The sequence below is a fragment of the Miniopterus schreibersii genome, assembly GCF_964146895.1.
Source record: "Miniopterus schreibersii genome assembly, chromosome: 12".
Taxonomy (NCBI): domain Eukaryota; kingdom Metazoa; phylum Chordata; class Mammalia; order Chiroptera; family Miniopteridae; genus Miniopterus; species Miniopterus schreibersii.
Window position 1 is genome coordinate 70,524,947 of NC_138112.1, and position 15,097 is coordinate 70,540,043.

The following is a 15,097-nucleotide window of genomic DNA, read 5'->3' on the forward strand; positions in this document are numbered from 1 at the left end:
GACGAGGGGGAGGAGCGGGCGCCCCGGCAGTTCCGGCCCCGAGCGCAGCTACGTCGCAGGCGGGCCGGGGTCGGGAGGCGCGCGAGCTCCCGGGGAAGGGAGGGTGCGGTGGGCGGGTCAGGACGACCCTGCTCGCCGGTCCCGGTGCAACTCCCGCCTGCTACTGGAGCAGGAGCGGTCGCCCAGGCCGGACCTGAACACTTGTGAGACCGGGAGCTAGCGTCACTCGGACAGTCGCTTCCTCTTGGGCCAGCTCCCACCTTCAGAACGTTCTCCCTCCGTCGGGCCCGGTTCGGCCCAGGCTAGGACAGGCCCGGAGCCAGGGCGGCCCCTCGTCGGGACAAGTTTTCCAAAGGCAAAACTGAACGCGCCGAAGAAACCGCGCCCCGTCTCAGCACCTGGCATCCCAGACACCTCAGAGCCGCCGCTTCCAACAGAAACTACCTTTCAGGTCTCTGCGGCCTCTCCTTCGCCCGCGGCGCCGGCCCCTTCCCGCCCCCCCCCGCAAACCTCGCGACTCCGAACCGACCGCGACGCTCGGGCGCCATCTTGCGGCAGTTCCTCTGGCCACTCGGCCACAGCCAGGAAACTACATTTCCCAGCGTGCCTAGCGTGCCCGCGCAGGCGCCGAGAGCCTCCTCTGGTTTCCATGGGAACCTCGCCCCTCAGAGTCTCCGCACGTTGACCGCAGAGCGCGAAGCTGCCGCTTCCCTTCAGGCGCCCTGGCCCCAGGACCGGTCTGCAGCCTGTTGACGGGGAAGAGTAGGGGCCTTGAGGGGAAGAGGCCAGGCGGCCCTGCCCCCGGTACCGGCGCTCCCAAATTCTCCTCGGCGTCCCGGCGTCCGCGCGCCCCGGGGCCTCCATGCTCTGAGGAGAAGGGGTCCGGCGACGCGAAGCCCGTGTCGGTCCCCGGCCCGCACAGCCCCGCCCGCTCGGCGTCAGCGCCTCGTCCACCCCTGGCCCGGGGCCCGCGCGCGATGACAGGTATTCCCGGGGCGCGGGCCGGGCGCGGCTGCCGGCGGGGTGGTTGGGGCCGCGGGGGAAGGTGCCGGTAGCGCCGGGCGCGGCCACGGGCGTGCTCCGGGTTGGATCCGGCTCTGCCTCCGAGGGACCTGGGACCCGGGGCTCGCCCTGCTGCGCTTCGGAGCCGCGTTTGTGAACTGGGGCTTGGGCTGGAATTCCGGCGCACGTTTCGAGGCCGCAGCACAGCAGACCCTGGCTCTGTGTGACCCGGGGGACAAGGCCCCAGATCGCTCTGAGTCCAAGTTTCCTTCTCTCCAAAGGGTGGAGGTTGAGGCAGATGACCCCTAAGGTCTCTTCTGGCGGATATGGGATCACTGCCCCTCACTGCACCCCAAGTTCAAGAAGAAAGAATGGGAACTGGGTGGCCTGAGCAAGAATCTCAGCTCAGGGTCCAGTCAGAGAAACCTGGTTACGGTGACTTTGAGCAGGGTTATTACACCTCTTGAGCCTCACTTTCCTCGTTTGCATAACTGGGGGTAGCAATTGTACCACCTTAGGTCTTTCAAAATTAAATGAGAGACCGTTCATGGGTAAGTTTAGCCAGGGGACTGTACCTAAGCGCCATCCCAAGTCCCAGCCATCATTTCTGATACTTAAAAAAAAAAAAAAAAATCCTCTCTTAGCCACTGCTCACACCTTTTCCTAATGTTTGGAGCCATTTCCTTTCATGCTGGGCAAGGCCATTCTTCAAGGCAGGATGATTTTGTAGGCCGATTCCGATGGGGAAGCCTGAGTCTTCTTACCCAGGACTGGGCGCCTCTGGCTGGTGCTTCTCCTCCCATCGGATGTGGGGTTTCAACACCACCACAGCACCTAGGGAGGGTGCCGAGCCCAGCGCCACTGGCGCTGCAGACACTTTCCCCTCCTCAGCATTCACACAGGGTGTCAGCACTTCCATATTGTGATGCAGAAACAGCCGAATACGAATGATAATCTTTACATAATATTGTAACAAAATTATGTAAGACTGAATGCACACAGTTAAATACGTTAAGAACCCTACGCCATTTGCATTGAGTTCAGGTTTTGTGTTCGCGGGGGAAATCCTAACAAGGAGTTTTAAATTAGCGATAAAAATGTTTTGTTTGTTTTTTTTAAAATCTGAGAACTCCCAGTAGCTCCACCGACAAGCCTTCCCTCATCCAACAGGCCTCCTTATGTGGAAGGAAGTGTATTTTTTGAACACCCCTTATATACATGGTACTGTGGGGGGTGCTCAGGGATACAAAGATGCATGACAGTGTTTGCGCTGAGAAGCGTAGAGTCCAGTAGAGAAGACCAGCTATGCATACAAACACCTCTCATACAAGTACCTCTCATGATGTGTCATGAGAGAGGTGCCAGTAACTGTGCTGTCAACATTCAGAGGCAGGAGAGACCACTGCTCAGTGGCTGTATAATGGGAGCGTCAAGGAGACAGCATTTGAGCTGGGGTTTTTGGGTTTTTTTTAATATATCTTTATTGATTTTTGAGAGAGGAAAGGAGAGGAGAGAGAGAGAGAGAAACATCAATGACGAGAGAGTCATTGATCGGCTGCCTAGCCCGCAACCCGGGCATGTGCCCTGACCGGGAATCGAACCCCGATCGCCTGGATCCTAGGCCGACGCTCAACCGCTGAGCCAGGCCTGCCAGGCGACATGAGCTGGGCTTTGACGGATGTAGAAAATATGAACATGCCAAGAAGTAGGGAAAATATATTCTGGGCACCCTCCCCACAGCCCTGAGTCCTGGATGAGAAATGTGTGTAGCCCTTACTACTGGTTTTGGTCACTGTTTTATTCCCAGCTTGGTACATGGATGGTAAATATTAATGAAGAAACGGGTTACCAACTTCTCGCAGAGTGGAACCAAGATGTGGTCTCTGTGTTACCCAGAGTCCCTTCTGTTAGGCTCCTGTGCCCTCTTACGGTCACTTTTCTAGGGGAAGACTGTGAACAGGCAGATGGTCATGGGGTGAGGGCCATATTGTTGGCGTATTTAGTGCAGTACCAGCCAACTGGGAACAGAGTGAACAGGGTCTTGTGAACGGGTAGGAGGGTTTGTGAGACTCTTTCTCTGGAAATGAGCTGCACATCACAAGGGGAGGAAACTGCAGCACAAGGTCACGAAGCAGTCTTGAGGGCGAGTGATGGATATTCCTTTGCCTTTTGTGGCGTCTTTTCTTGCCTCTTCTTTTTTTGTGGCTCACTCTTCCCCAGAGACATTTTTTCTGCCATCCGTGATCCATCTGGAAACTATGATCACCATGCCAACAGATTGCCAAGACCTGCAGCTGCTGCAAAGGAGTGAAGTTGGCTTTAGCAGCACCATCTTCAGGCTGACTTCAGGGTCCAGCCCTTCTTCTAGTCCTGTCTAGGGCTGAACCTAGGAGCTAGCCAGGAGCTAGCACTGAAACAGACAGACCACTGTCCAATGGTCTATCCAATGACCCGGGGAGTGGAGAACTACCTTAGGACCGGGGCGGAGATGTTGCTTAAGGAAGGCAAAGCAGAGAAGATTGAAAGGAGAATGTCTTGAGGGCAGGGAAAACCCTCCTAAGTCCTATTTAGACTTCTCCTTTCCTATTGAGGTTCACAGAAGGTGCAGTATTTTCAGAATGAGGAATCAGGGGAGAGGTTAAATGGGTACAACCAAAGAAGGGATGAAGCACAACTGACTACCAATTTTGTCCCTAGATGTGGGATGGTGCAGGGCTTCTGGGAAGCCACAAAAGCTCCTTTTTCTGGCAATGCAACCCAAGGTGAGCTGTTACACCATCTTCCTGACAGCCTGTGCTCTCTACACTGGAGTCCTGCTCTTTTCCTTCATCCTGCCTTGCCAGTTTGCTCCCATTCCACTGGCTGCAGGTAAGTGCCTGCCAGGTATGTCAAGATTCCTGTATAGCTAAGTGCCACATGAGGCCTTAACTCTGGACATGGCACTTGAGAGGAGGTTATAGCAGCTCAGTGCCTGCCATGGAGGCCTATGTCAGCCTATTTCAGGGGCATGATGATCCTTTACAATTTACAACAGTTAGAAAGTCTTGTATTACAACTTTTACTTTTCCATATGAGGGCTCTGAGTTCTTGGGTTATAAGTCAAAGAGCCAAAGGGTGGCATTGAGACCAGTGATTTTTCCATTGCTTCAGCTGTCATTGAAGGGGTGCATCTATCTACTGCAGAGGCCACAGTCCTTGGCTAACCTGAAGTTAGACCAAGACTCTCCTTCCTTCCCTTTTCAGCCAGAATTTCCTGCCCATTTTCCTCAGTTTTACAGCCCAGCTTCTCTCTGTCATAAGACATATTTGACCAGAGTCTTTCACTTTTAACCATTTGCTGGACACTGACATGTTCCCATGGCAGCAGGTCCCATCAGAGAGCTGGTGCTTCTCCCCTTACTCTGCCAGGTTTGCCCACAGCCAGGTGGCCACCCTGGGTAGCTGGGACACTTTAGGAGATTCTGTATCTGGGCTAGAGGACCAAGAATACAAAAGCTGTTCTCCCACTGGGTAGGGAGGCAGGTTGGCAAAGTTTGCCCGGTGGGATTCCTTGGGCCTGGATAGTAATGCCACACCCCCACCCCATTGACACCCCTGGCAGCAGCTTAGTGAGCCTCAGAGGTAAAGGTGGGGAGGTGGGTGTGGCAGAGACGGGAACGCAGAACAAGCCCAAACTAAAGCAAGGCCCCACATGCTGGCCTAACTCAAGCTAGATGTAATTGTTGGGGTGGGCAACAGGCTAAGTGAAGGAAGATGCCTCTGAAGGCTGGGGTGAGGAGATGGAGCCGATAATGTATAATTCATATACATTATCTTCATGTGGCCTGAGAAAGTTTGGAGCTGGGCAGGTGTGCCCAGGACAGCAGCCGCCAGTCTCCCCAGGCAGCACACACTGCTGTGCAGCTTATCTCTTGGTCTGGCGGACTGACTCCCATCTGATGAAGGCCTCAAGAGATCTCCACAGCTTTCACTTTCACTGTTGGCTCAGCTAGATGCCTCCTCCAGTCCTGTCCACAGCCTGATTATCTCAGTGTCCCAAATGTTCCTGTGCTAGGCTGAACTCTGCCTCATCAGAATGTCTGCACTCCTGCCAACCTCAAGCTCTTATTTTCTACACAGAAATGGGAAACTGGAAGAGGGAGGCTGAGTGCCATGAGGATAGAGTAAGTGATTTGGGGCAACAGATGGTATTATTCTGGGTCAGTGAGATGCCTGAGCTGGTAAGCAGAGATCCCCACCCCAGTACTGCTGGCTATCCCATGTGGCGGGCGGAGCTGGGGAGAACAAGGCCAGATGCTCTCCCTGCTGCCAGATCTGCCTGGAGCAGTCCCTGCTGCCCCACCCACCATCCTGCTGCAGCCTCCCCCTCCACCTCAACCCTGCTCTTTTATCTGTTCCCCCTCTCCCTCTGCCGCTGGCCTACCTGCAGCTGAGCTTCTTAGGAGTGCCCGTCTTGGCCTGCATGCAGCAGCACTGTTGCTCCTGGGCAGATACCTCTGATTCCTCTCTTACAAAGGAAAAAGGACTCAGATAAGAGAGGCCGTTATGGCAGACAGAACTATGTGCAGACTAAGTGGGAAGGAACCAGGTTGAAGAGACAGTACCAAAGAAGGACTGGAGGTTCCAGTTAGCTCTAAGGGTCTACTGATCCCTGGGATGGGTTGTGGTGCCAAGGTGAGGCTGCTCTGATTTAGAAGCTATCTTTGGCAAGAGAATTCTGTTGCCAAGGACAGAATTCTGTTACCAATGGACCCCAGATCCATTTGACAGGAAGGCTGGGATAAAACTTTCTGAATCTTGAGCTACAAACGATCCTCGCCTGCTGACTTTCCCATGTCCTCTATTCTTCTATGCCCAGGTGTAAGCCTCAGGGTGATAGCTCTCATTTATCCATTATCACATTTTCACCATCCTTCACAAAACAGTTGCCTTTTATTCCCACTTCCTTCACCTGGCCCAAGTCCCTGCTCCCTTGCCTAGGCCACTGTAATAGCCTCCTAGCTGCTTACATCCTTTAGACTGTCCAGAACATCATGACTAGATTAATCTTTTGGAGTATTGCATCATTTTACATGTTTATTGCCTTCTGTGGTGCTCCCATTGCCTGCCAGGTGAGGTGCAGACTCTGTTCTTTTGCTCAGGGCCTTTCCCAATCTGGCATCAGCTGACCTTTCTGGCTTTATCTCCCAGAATACCCTAGCACACCTTTCACTCATATCAAACTAGACTGCTGACTATTCCTTGAAAACACTTTTTCCACCTCTTCACCTTTGTTCATGCTGTTCTCTGTCTGGGAGGGTCCCCTCTCCATTTATTTATTCATTAAAAGAAATTGTTGAGTACCTTCTTTTTATTTTGAAAATTTTCAGAGCTGCAGAAAGTTGAAACAATAGTAAAATGAACACATACATACCCTACATAAAATTTACTATTTTAACCATTTTAAGTGGATAATTGTGGCATTAAGTACATTGACAGTGTTGTGCAACCATCACCACTATCGATTTCCAGAACTTTTTCATCATCATAAATAGAAATTCTGTACCAAGTAAATGTCCCATCTTCCCTGGTAACCTCTATTCTACTTTTTGTCTGTATGAATTTGTCTATACTAGGGACTTTATATAAGTGGAATCATACAATATTTGTTCTTTTGTGTCTGGCTTATTTCACTTAGCACAATGTCTTCAAGGTTCATCCATGTTCATACATGTAGCATGTATCAGAATTGCATTCCTTTTGAAGGCTGAATGATATTCCATTGCAGGTGTATGTGATATTTTGTGTAGCCATTCATCTTTTGATAGACACTTGGGTTGTTTCCACCTTCTTGCTATTACAAATAATGCTTCTGTGAACATGGGTATAGAAGCATCTGTTTGAGTGCCTGCTTTCAGTTCTTTTGGGTATGTACCTAAAAGTGGAACTGCTGGATCATATGGTAAGTCTATGTTTAGATTTACTGAGGAACTGCCAAACTATTTTCCATAGCGACCAAGAAATTTCACAATGATGCAAAATTATTATCTGGACTACAGACCATAATTACGTTTCTCCAAATATCCCTAAATTTTCCATTACAGCTTCTTTTAAAAATTTGATTCAGGATCCAATCAGGGATCACAGGCTTCATTTGGTCTCTTCTTTCTTCTTTAATCTAGAATAGTCCTTCCTTTTTGTTTTTCACGATATTGACTTTTTTGAAGAATCCAATTTAGTTGTACTGTAGAAGTTGTATATCTCCATTCATATTTGATTGTTTTGACTTATTTGAATGTTTCCTCATAATTAGATTTAGGTTAAACCTTTTGTAAGAATACTATATAAGTGACATATTCTTTCTGTTGCATTACTTTAGTCATTTAATATTGCTTTATCCCACTATTGTGGATGCTGAATTTGTACTTGGTTAAGGTGGTATCTGCTAGATCTCTCCATTGTCAAGGAACCCTTCTCCCTTTGCAGTCATACATAATCTGTTGGGTGATAAGTTGAGACTGTGTGAATATCCTGTCTTCAGCAATCTGTAAATTATTAGTTTCAGCATCAAGTAATGATCTTTGCCTAAGTTATTTATCTCGTTGTGTATTTAAATGATATTACTCATTCTACACTTAGTGTGCATTTACTGTAATGCGCTATTATTAGTTGGGAAAGAGGAATTTTCCCTTGTTCCCTGTTTAGTTTCACTGTGGATTACTGTACTCTTTTTTATTCAGTGTGTTATAAGCCATTACCATCATTATTCTTCTAGATGATCAAATTTCCTTATATTTGGTCAGTGAGATAAGCTGGCGCCAAGTCCTTCTGTCATTTTGTCTATCTTTGAGCACTTTGTTGCACGACGTAATATTCCAGATGCACCTAGGATTTTCCCTGTCCTAAATATGGAATCAGCCACTTCTCCAAAGATCTCTAGTTTAAGTGGGGAAAGATATTTGGAAACTGAGATCTAGGTTCTAGGTATACATGTCGGTTCTTGGGTTTTATTGCTTCTAGGCTTTGTCAATGGACAGAGAATAAATTTTTTAAAAATCATTGAATTCTGCTTTTGACCATGTCAGAGCCTTTCCATTATAAACAACTATAAAACTGGGAAATATATATAGGGCAACTATTATTAGGCTCTGGACATTAAGTAGGACTGTGAGTACTGAGAGAAGAAAAACACTTCAGGTGAGCCCCACATTAACCCTGGCCCTGGACCTTTGCCTGGGGACAGTTTGCTGACCACAGCACAGAGGTGGAGCCCGTGCAGAACACAACAGTTCTGCTGAGCTGATAAGATAGAAGTCAGAGTTGAGGGCTGCTGGCAGTTAGAAATTTCAGGGCAGGGTGCCGGAGAGGTAGCAGCTGTATAGAGGGCAGAACATCCAGAAGTCCGGAAGTGGGTTCTCTGTGGGCCCTTAGCTAAAGGCTGGACTGCATGTGTGCAGGGTGAGACCTGGCAGAGAGTTGCTGCTATGGATTTGGGAGTGGAATGGAGATGCTAGAGATTACACAGTGCTGGGGGAATTTGAGTTCTGGCCTAGCCAGAATGGAAACACTTCACTGATACTCTGGGTATAGTGCCGAGATCAGAAATGCTATGACCTAGAGCCGGTTGGCAAAGTATAGCCTGCCCAAATCTTGCCCACAGAGGGCCAGCTATGGTAATGACTGCCTCCTTGTTTACCTATCATCAGTGGCTGATTTCACACTGCAGTGGCAGAACGGAGTAGTTATGAAAGTGAATCTTTGGGGTAAATTCCTAGAAGTAGGATTGCTGGGCCAAAGGGTCAGTGCTATGCCATCATATTAGTACTCTCAAGTCCCCCGATAGAGGTTCCTATGTGCTGCTCAAGCCTTACCAACAGCATAGCATCCTCATTTTTTAGCTTTTGCCAGTCTTATTTAGAGTGAAGCTGGGCATCTTTTCAGTTCATCATTTAAGGGTTGAATGGAAACTCTTCAGGGCTGGGGACCCAAGCTGTATATTCTCCATACTCTCCACACAGGTAGCCCATATGCACTTGATGAACTAGTAAAGGAATGAACTGGTTGGACTTACACTGGACTCTGGTGAAACCTGTCGCCATGACAAGTTAACTCCTGTCACAGTGTGGGGCAGTGCCAGGTACCTGGCAGAGATCTTGTAGAAGAGGAGTTGGATGTTCTAGAGAGAGCAAGTTCTAGACCTTTCCACTGCCAGGACCCCCCAGGAGGACAGGTAGAAGATACTTCTCTCCCAGTGGAATGTAGTAAAAAGAGTACAGTACCATGAATCCAGGGGCATCCACAAAGTCATTGCAATACATGACACAATAACCCGTTTACCCTAGTGGAATTGTTTCTTTTCTTTTTTTTAAATTTTATTTAGAGATGGAGAGAGAGAAACATCAATTTATTGTTCCACTTGTTTGTGCATTCATCGGTTGATTCTTGTATGTGCCCCGACCGGAGATTGTACTGCAACCTAGGCGTGTCAGGACGATGCTCTAACCAACTGAGATACCCAGCCAGGTCCTCAATTATTTTTAATATCTGTTAAGTATATTAACATGGACATGGTAAGACTTTTTTCCTCACTGATTATTTAAATAGGTAATATAGTTACATAGTTCAAAATGCATACTTTTTTTAAATCCTTTTTTCCCTACATAACTATATATTTTAGAGATCATCCTACCTATACCAATACATAAAGAGCTTCCTTGAACTTTTTCACAGTACAGTATACATTGTGTACTATAACTTATTTTACCAGGTCCTGACTGATAGACATTTAGACTGTTTATAGTCTTTGCTATTGCAAATAGTGCTGTAGTAACCTTATATATGTTATTTTACATATACACAAGTGTATCTGTAGGATAAATTTCTAAATATGGACTGAAAGGGATACCTGCATTTGTAATTTTGATAAATATTGCTAAGTTGTTTTCCTTGGAGTTGTACGAGTTTACGCCCACCCCATCATTGTGGGACTGTAATAGTAGGAGCCTGGGCAGCCATGGTTCAAAAGCATGTCGAGAAGTAAGTTGGATTGTCCTCTGCACACTGGATATGATGATTGTGTCTACTCTGCATCTGGGAGGACCTCAGATGAACACTCAGCAGACTGGCCCCGTGGGGCCACAGGCTTCTGAACAGGAAATGAAAAGGAGCCTGCTTCTGAAGTTAACAGCTTTGATGGCTTTCTTGCTGAGAAGCTCTAGGAAAAGATGACTCCAGCTATCAAGGCCTAACAACCCCCAGGAGAACTGACTTAGAGGCCAAATCTCATTAGAGTTTAGGACTAGCCTTCACAACTGGTACATAAATGATTCTCACAGGCTGGACAAGACCAACAGACCAAACAGTAGGTATGAATGAAGCTTTGAATGCTTACTATGTATCTGGCCCTGCACTAGGTACACACAGACAAGGAAAAGATACTCTCTAGTAGTGGAGACAATGAAATGTATTATAGCAATGTGATGTGTGATGATAAAATATAAACAGATTACCACAGGGAGCAGAGGAGGAATACTTAACTCTTCTTAGGGAAGGCAGCACAGAGAGAAACAGCATGACATCAAAGGTAGGACTTGCAGGACTAGGAGCCGTCAGAACCTCCAGGTAAGCTAAAGGAGGCATCCACGCCAGAGGAGGTTTCTAGGAAATGTCCTTGCCTTCCAAGAAACAAAGGACCAAAGGAGGGCTCAAGAAGGACCCGGACTCAACATCACTTGTCCACCTTGTGGAAGCCCCTACTTGTCCCTAACACTCAGCTAAAGGGCTGTCTTCAGGAAGTCTCTCATGTGGCACCTGTCATGTTGCAGCATTTGAAATTCACCTGCACATCTTTTCTCTCTCTCTTACACTTCAGTTAGCTCTTGGAGCTTAGGGACTGGGGTTCTAATCATTTGCATTTGCCACAACTCACACAAAGTTGTTTTCTAGTTTAGGACTAAGGTAGATGAACTGGAGACCTACCTGCAGAGAAAACTAGCAAGCATATTAAGGATCCCATAAGTCCTACAGGTGGTGTTAACCCAAATTCGCCTCAAGCTGGCACTGCTGTGACTTTGATCTACTTTTACACTAATTTAGAAATGTGTTCCCTTCCTTGTTTACTTGAGTATCTTGGTACATTAGTTCCTTAAGCCTTCACACTACTAGTGAGTTTATCTGAGTTTGAAGGTGGATAAATGTTGCCACACCTGAGTCAATAAAGAATGAATCAGTATGGCCCTCATTGATGGGTGTGGCACTGGGAGTTTCTATGACAGCTTGGAATGCCAGAGAGAACTACAAAATGGGGCCAGAATTAAGGTGAGCCATCCTGTAGCATTTCCATCTCTTCCTAATGATATCTTCTTTGACATCTCGGCAGCATCACACCACCCACTACCACTTGTGAATTTCTTGGGGACCTCCCTAATACTGCTCTACGTTGACTTTCCTGCCACTCTGCTACTCTCCCCTCTCAATTGCTGGCTTTCCACCTTCTAGAGATAATTTTCCCAAGGCCATTTTTGGTCCTGTCTTTGCACCGTCTCCCTGTCTCTCTTTTCTCTCCTAGAGAACTCATCCATGCTCATGGGCTTAAGTGTCAGTTCTATGCAGGTGATCCCCCTCTATCTGGATACTGCATTCTCTCCAGACTATACTGCTAGACTTGACATCTAGGTTTTTATTGCCTACTAGATGTTTCCATCTGGGTGTCCTGTCATCATCTCAACTAAGCATGCATGAAAACGAGGCTCCCAGTTTCCATTTCTCTGCCATGGCATCAGTATTCTCTCACCCACCCAAGCTCAAGCCTGAGTCATGTTTGATGCCTCCTCCCCATTCTTCCTTTCACAAACACAAGTCTTGCCAACTATCTTAGCAACATCTCTTTAGCTCTTTGTTCTTTCCATTCTGTTTGCTAATCCAGGGTCTCAGTACCCGTGTCTTGAGTACTTAATGGCTTCCCACTTGGTCTGCTTGCCTGCAGTTTCTTCCACCTTCCCCTTTAGTCTTTCTTTCGTACTTGGTCAGACAGATTCTCCAGAATGATTATTTGTATCTTCTCTCCTCAAAAACCTTCAAGAGCTCTCATCACCATAGATAAGGCCAAACTCCTCAGGCCCAAGACCCTGTGTTCGGTCCCAACCCACCTCACTGGCATTATCCCACATAAAGAGTGGAGGCTCTGAAGCTGAACTCTGGGATCATATCCTATTCTCGACACTTACATGCTGAATGACCCTGGGCAAGTACTTCACCTCTCTGTGCCTGATTTTCTTCTTTAAAATAGCTTAATAAAAATTTTATAATCACTTCTAGGGTTATAGTGAGGATTAAAGGCACTTAGAACAATGCTGGATGCATAGTAAGCACTGAAATGCTAGCTTTTTATTGTGATTTTCACAGAGCACGTGCTGCAGTCTGCGCACCTCCCCGCTGGGCACACACATCCTCCTCTCCTAGTTGCCTTTGCTCAGTCCAGTCCCTCAGTCTAGAATGCTCTTCTCTGCTGGCTGACTCACCCTTCCAGGGCCACTTATCTCCCATTTCCTTCCAGTAAACGCTTGTTTATTTGGTGCTTTCCGCCACGCTGCTGAGCCTGAGGTGGGTGGTGGTGGTGGTATGTCAGGGTATATGAAGCCAGCCATAGGCCACACATGGCACATCTTCCTAGAGGGTTCATTTTACTTGATAAGTAAGTTTATTCATTTTTATGTCCATGATGTATCATGGAGTAGAATGCAAAATTGACCAAAGGTTTTTAAGATCAAACACACAACTACTAAGAATATTCAGAGTGGAGGTGTCTTGGGCCACCCCCCAGCCCTAGTGGGGAGTCTGCATTCATTCTGCAGTGAAGAGGTCTGAGAAGCAGGAACATGGTGAGTAGAAGGCACTAGGTGCATATGAGGTAAGGCAGGGGTAATTCCAGTGCAGCAGAGGTGGCAGTCCTTGTGCTCAGGGCCCCTGCAGTGAGAGTCACTTTAACAGGTGGTGCTCTCACCTTCCTGAGAATTTTTATACCACTCCTAGTTGCCCCGAGGTAGCACTTGTATATTACATTGATTTTTCAACTTTGTACATGGGTAGGTCTGATCTCTTCCTAAGTACCTGGAGCACAGGTGTGGTGGGAGTGCAGGTACAGGGTAAATGAGTGGGAAGACAGACCTGGGTATGAATTGGGCCCTGGGCTTTACTGATTGAACAAGTCACTTTTCCTCTCAGCCTCAGTTTCCTTATCTGTAAAACATGAATAATATTTACCTAGTGAGGTGGTTCTAAGGCATCAACTAGATAAAGTATGTGCAGCATTCAGCACAGCAGATGACATGGATAGCACTTAGTAAACATCAGATCCCTCCCAGCCAAGCTAAGCTCTCAGCAAACACCTGATTCTCGAATGTTCCCACTCCCGACTGCACCGCCCTCCTGTCTAGTCCCATATCCGCTGCCTCCCTTCCTGTCACAGTGGATGTTCCTATCTAAAGCCACCCTCTTTCTGACCCTTCTCACCTTCACAGAGACCTCGCTCATTCAGCTGCCCTGTCAGTATCCCTCTCTATTGGATCACTCTATTTACCATGTAATTATACTGTAATATCACTCTATCTAAAACAAAAGGCAAAACAAAACAATAAATAACCCTTCCTTAGTCCCACATTCCTTTCTAGTTACTACTATATTTCTCTGCTCCCTTTACAGTCAAAAGGCCCTGAAAAGGGAGGGATGCTCCCTGTTTGCATTTCTGCCATTGCCTCTGAGCCCACCCCAGGCACACTCCTATTCCTATCACTTCATGGAAACTGCTCATCTCCAGTGACCTCTGCATTGCAAGTCCAGCATGCTGTTCTCAGGCTTCTTTTACCATATGAGACCTTGAAATACCTTCTGCCCAGGCCTCCCAGATCCTGCCCCCTCCTATTTTCCTCCAGTCTTGCTACTCCCCATCTTGCTTTGCTATATACCTTCTTCTCCCATGCCTGTAAGCATGGAAAGCCCCAGGGTTGTCCCTGAACCACTTCTTATCTCAGTCTGCACTCAGATAATCTCACTCACACTCATGGCTTTAAATGCCATTTAAAAGATGCCCAAACATACCTCAAATCCAGAGCTCTGCCCAGAACTCCAGACTTGTGTATCCACTGCCTGCTCCCATCTCTGCTTGGATGTGTCTCAGATGTCGAATCTGAACTCTTGATTCCCGCCCCACCCTACCCTTCCCAAAATCTCATTTTTGTAATGGGAACTCTGTCCTTCCAGTTGCTCAAGCTAAAACCTTTGGCGTTATCCTTGGCTCCTCTCTCTCATACTCCACAGCCAGCTGATCAAGTCGTCAGTCATTCTCCCTTCAAAATACAGAATTTGGCACTTCTTACCACCTCTGTCTCCCCACCGTAGTCCAGGTCACCATCACCTCCCACAAAACCAACTGCAGTAGCCTCCTGAGTGGTTTTCCTCTTCTTCCCCCAATCCCCCAATCTGTTCTCCAACAGCCAGAGTAATCTTTGCAAAATATGTTTGATTATGTCATTTACTGGCTTCAAACCCATTAATGCCTTCCTCTGACTCAGAATAAAATCCAGATTCCTATCCTGGCCTGCAAGGCCCTGTGGGACCTACCTGCTGCCTCTCTGGCCTTATTTCCCACCCTGCTCCCTTTGCTCCCTCTGCCCTGATCGCTCCATGCTTTTCCTTGACCAGGATGTAAACATTCCTGCCTTGGGGAGGGTGTGCTTGTGGTTCCTTCTGTCTGGAGCACTCACATAAGTGCAGAGCTCACTCCCATACTTCCTTCAGCTCTCTGCTTAAAGGCCACCTGTCAGAGAGCCTTCCCTGACCAGCCTCTCTGGCACTCATTGGCCTCAACCCCTAATTGTGCTTACCACTGACCACCACCTGACATAGTTGTTTTTGCCCACCTTCTCACCACTAATAACACCCAAGAGGACCTCTAGAGCTGGCACATACAGGCGCTCAGCAGATGGAAAGGACATAGTATAGACAGGAAGAGCCTGATGTACATGGACCCAGTCTCTGAACCACCACATCCCTGCTGGTGCTGCTGGGTAACTTTGTACAATCTCCCTGGGCTTCTGTTTCCCTCTCTGTAAAATCTACC

The 15,097-nt window shown here is 47.7% G+C and overlaps 1 long non-coding RNA gene across 2 annotated transcripts in view; it reads left to right on the forward strand.

Annotated features, from left to right (window-relative positions):
- The first annotated feature begins 652 nt into the window (after positions 1-652).
- Positions 653-15,097, forward strand: part of LOC308565371 — a 44,096-nt gene continuing 29,651 nt past the window's right edge. The window contains exons 1-2 of one of the 2 annotated variants that reach the window (XR_014000034.1): positions 653-984; positions 3,700-3,870. This is a non-coding gene — a long non-coding RNA (uncharacterized lncRNA). The remainder of the gene's footprint in view (positions 985-3,699; positions 3,871-15,097) is intronic. The other variant, XR_014000035.1, reaches the window with a different exon arrangement.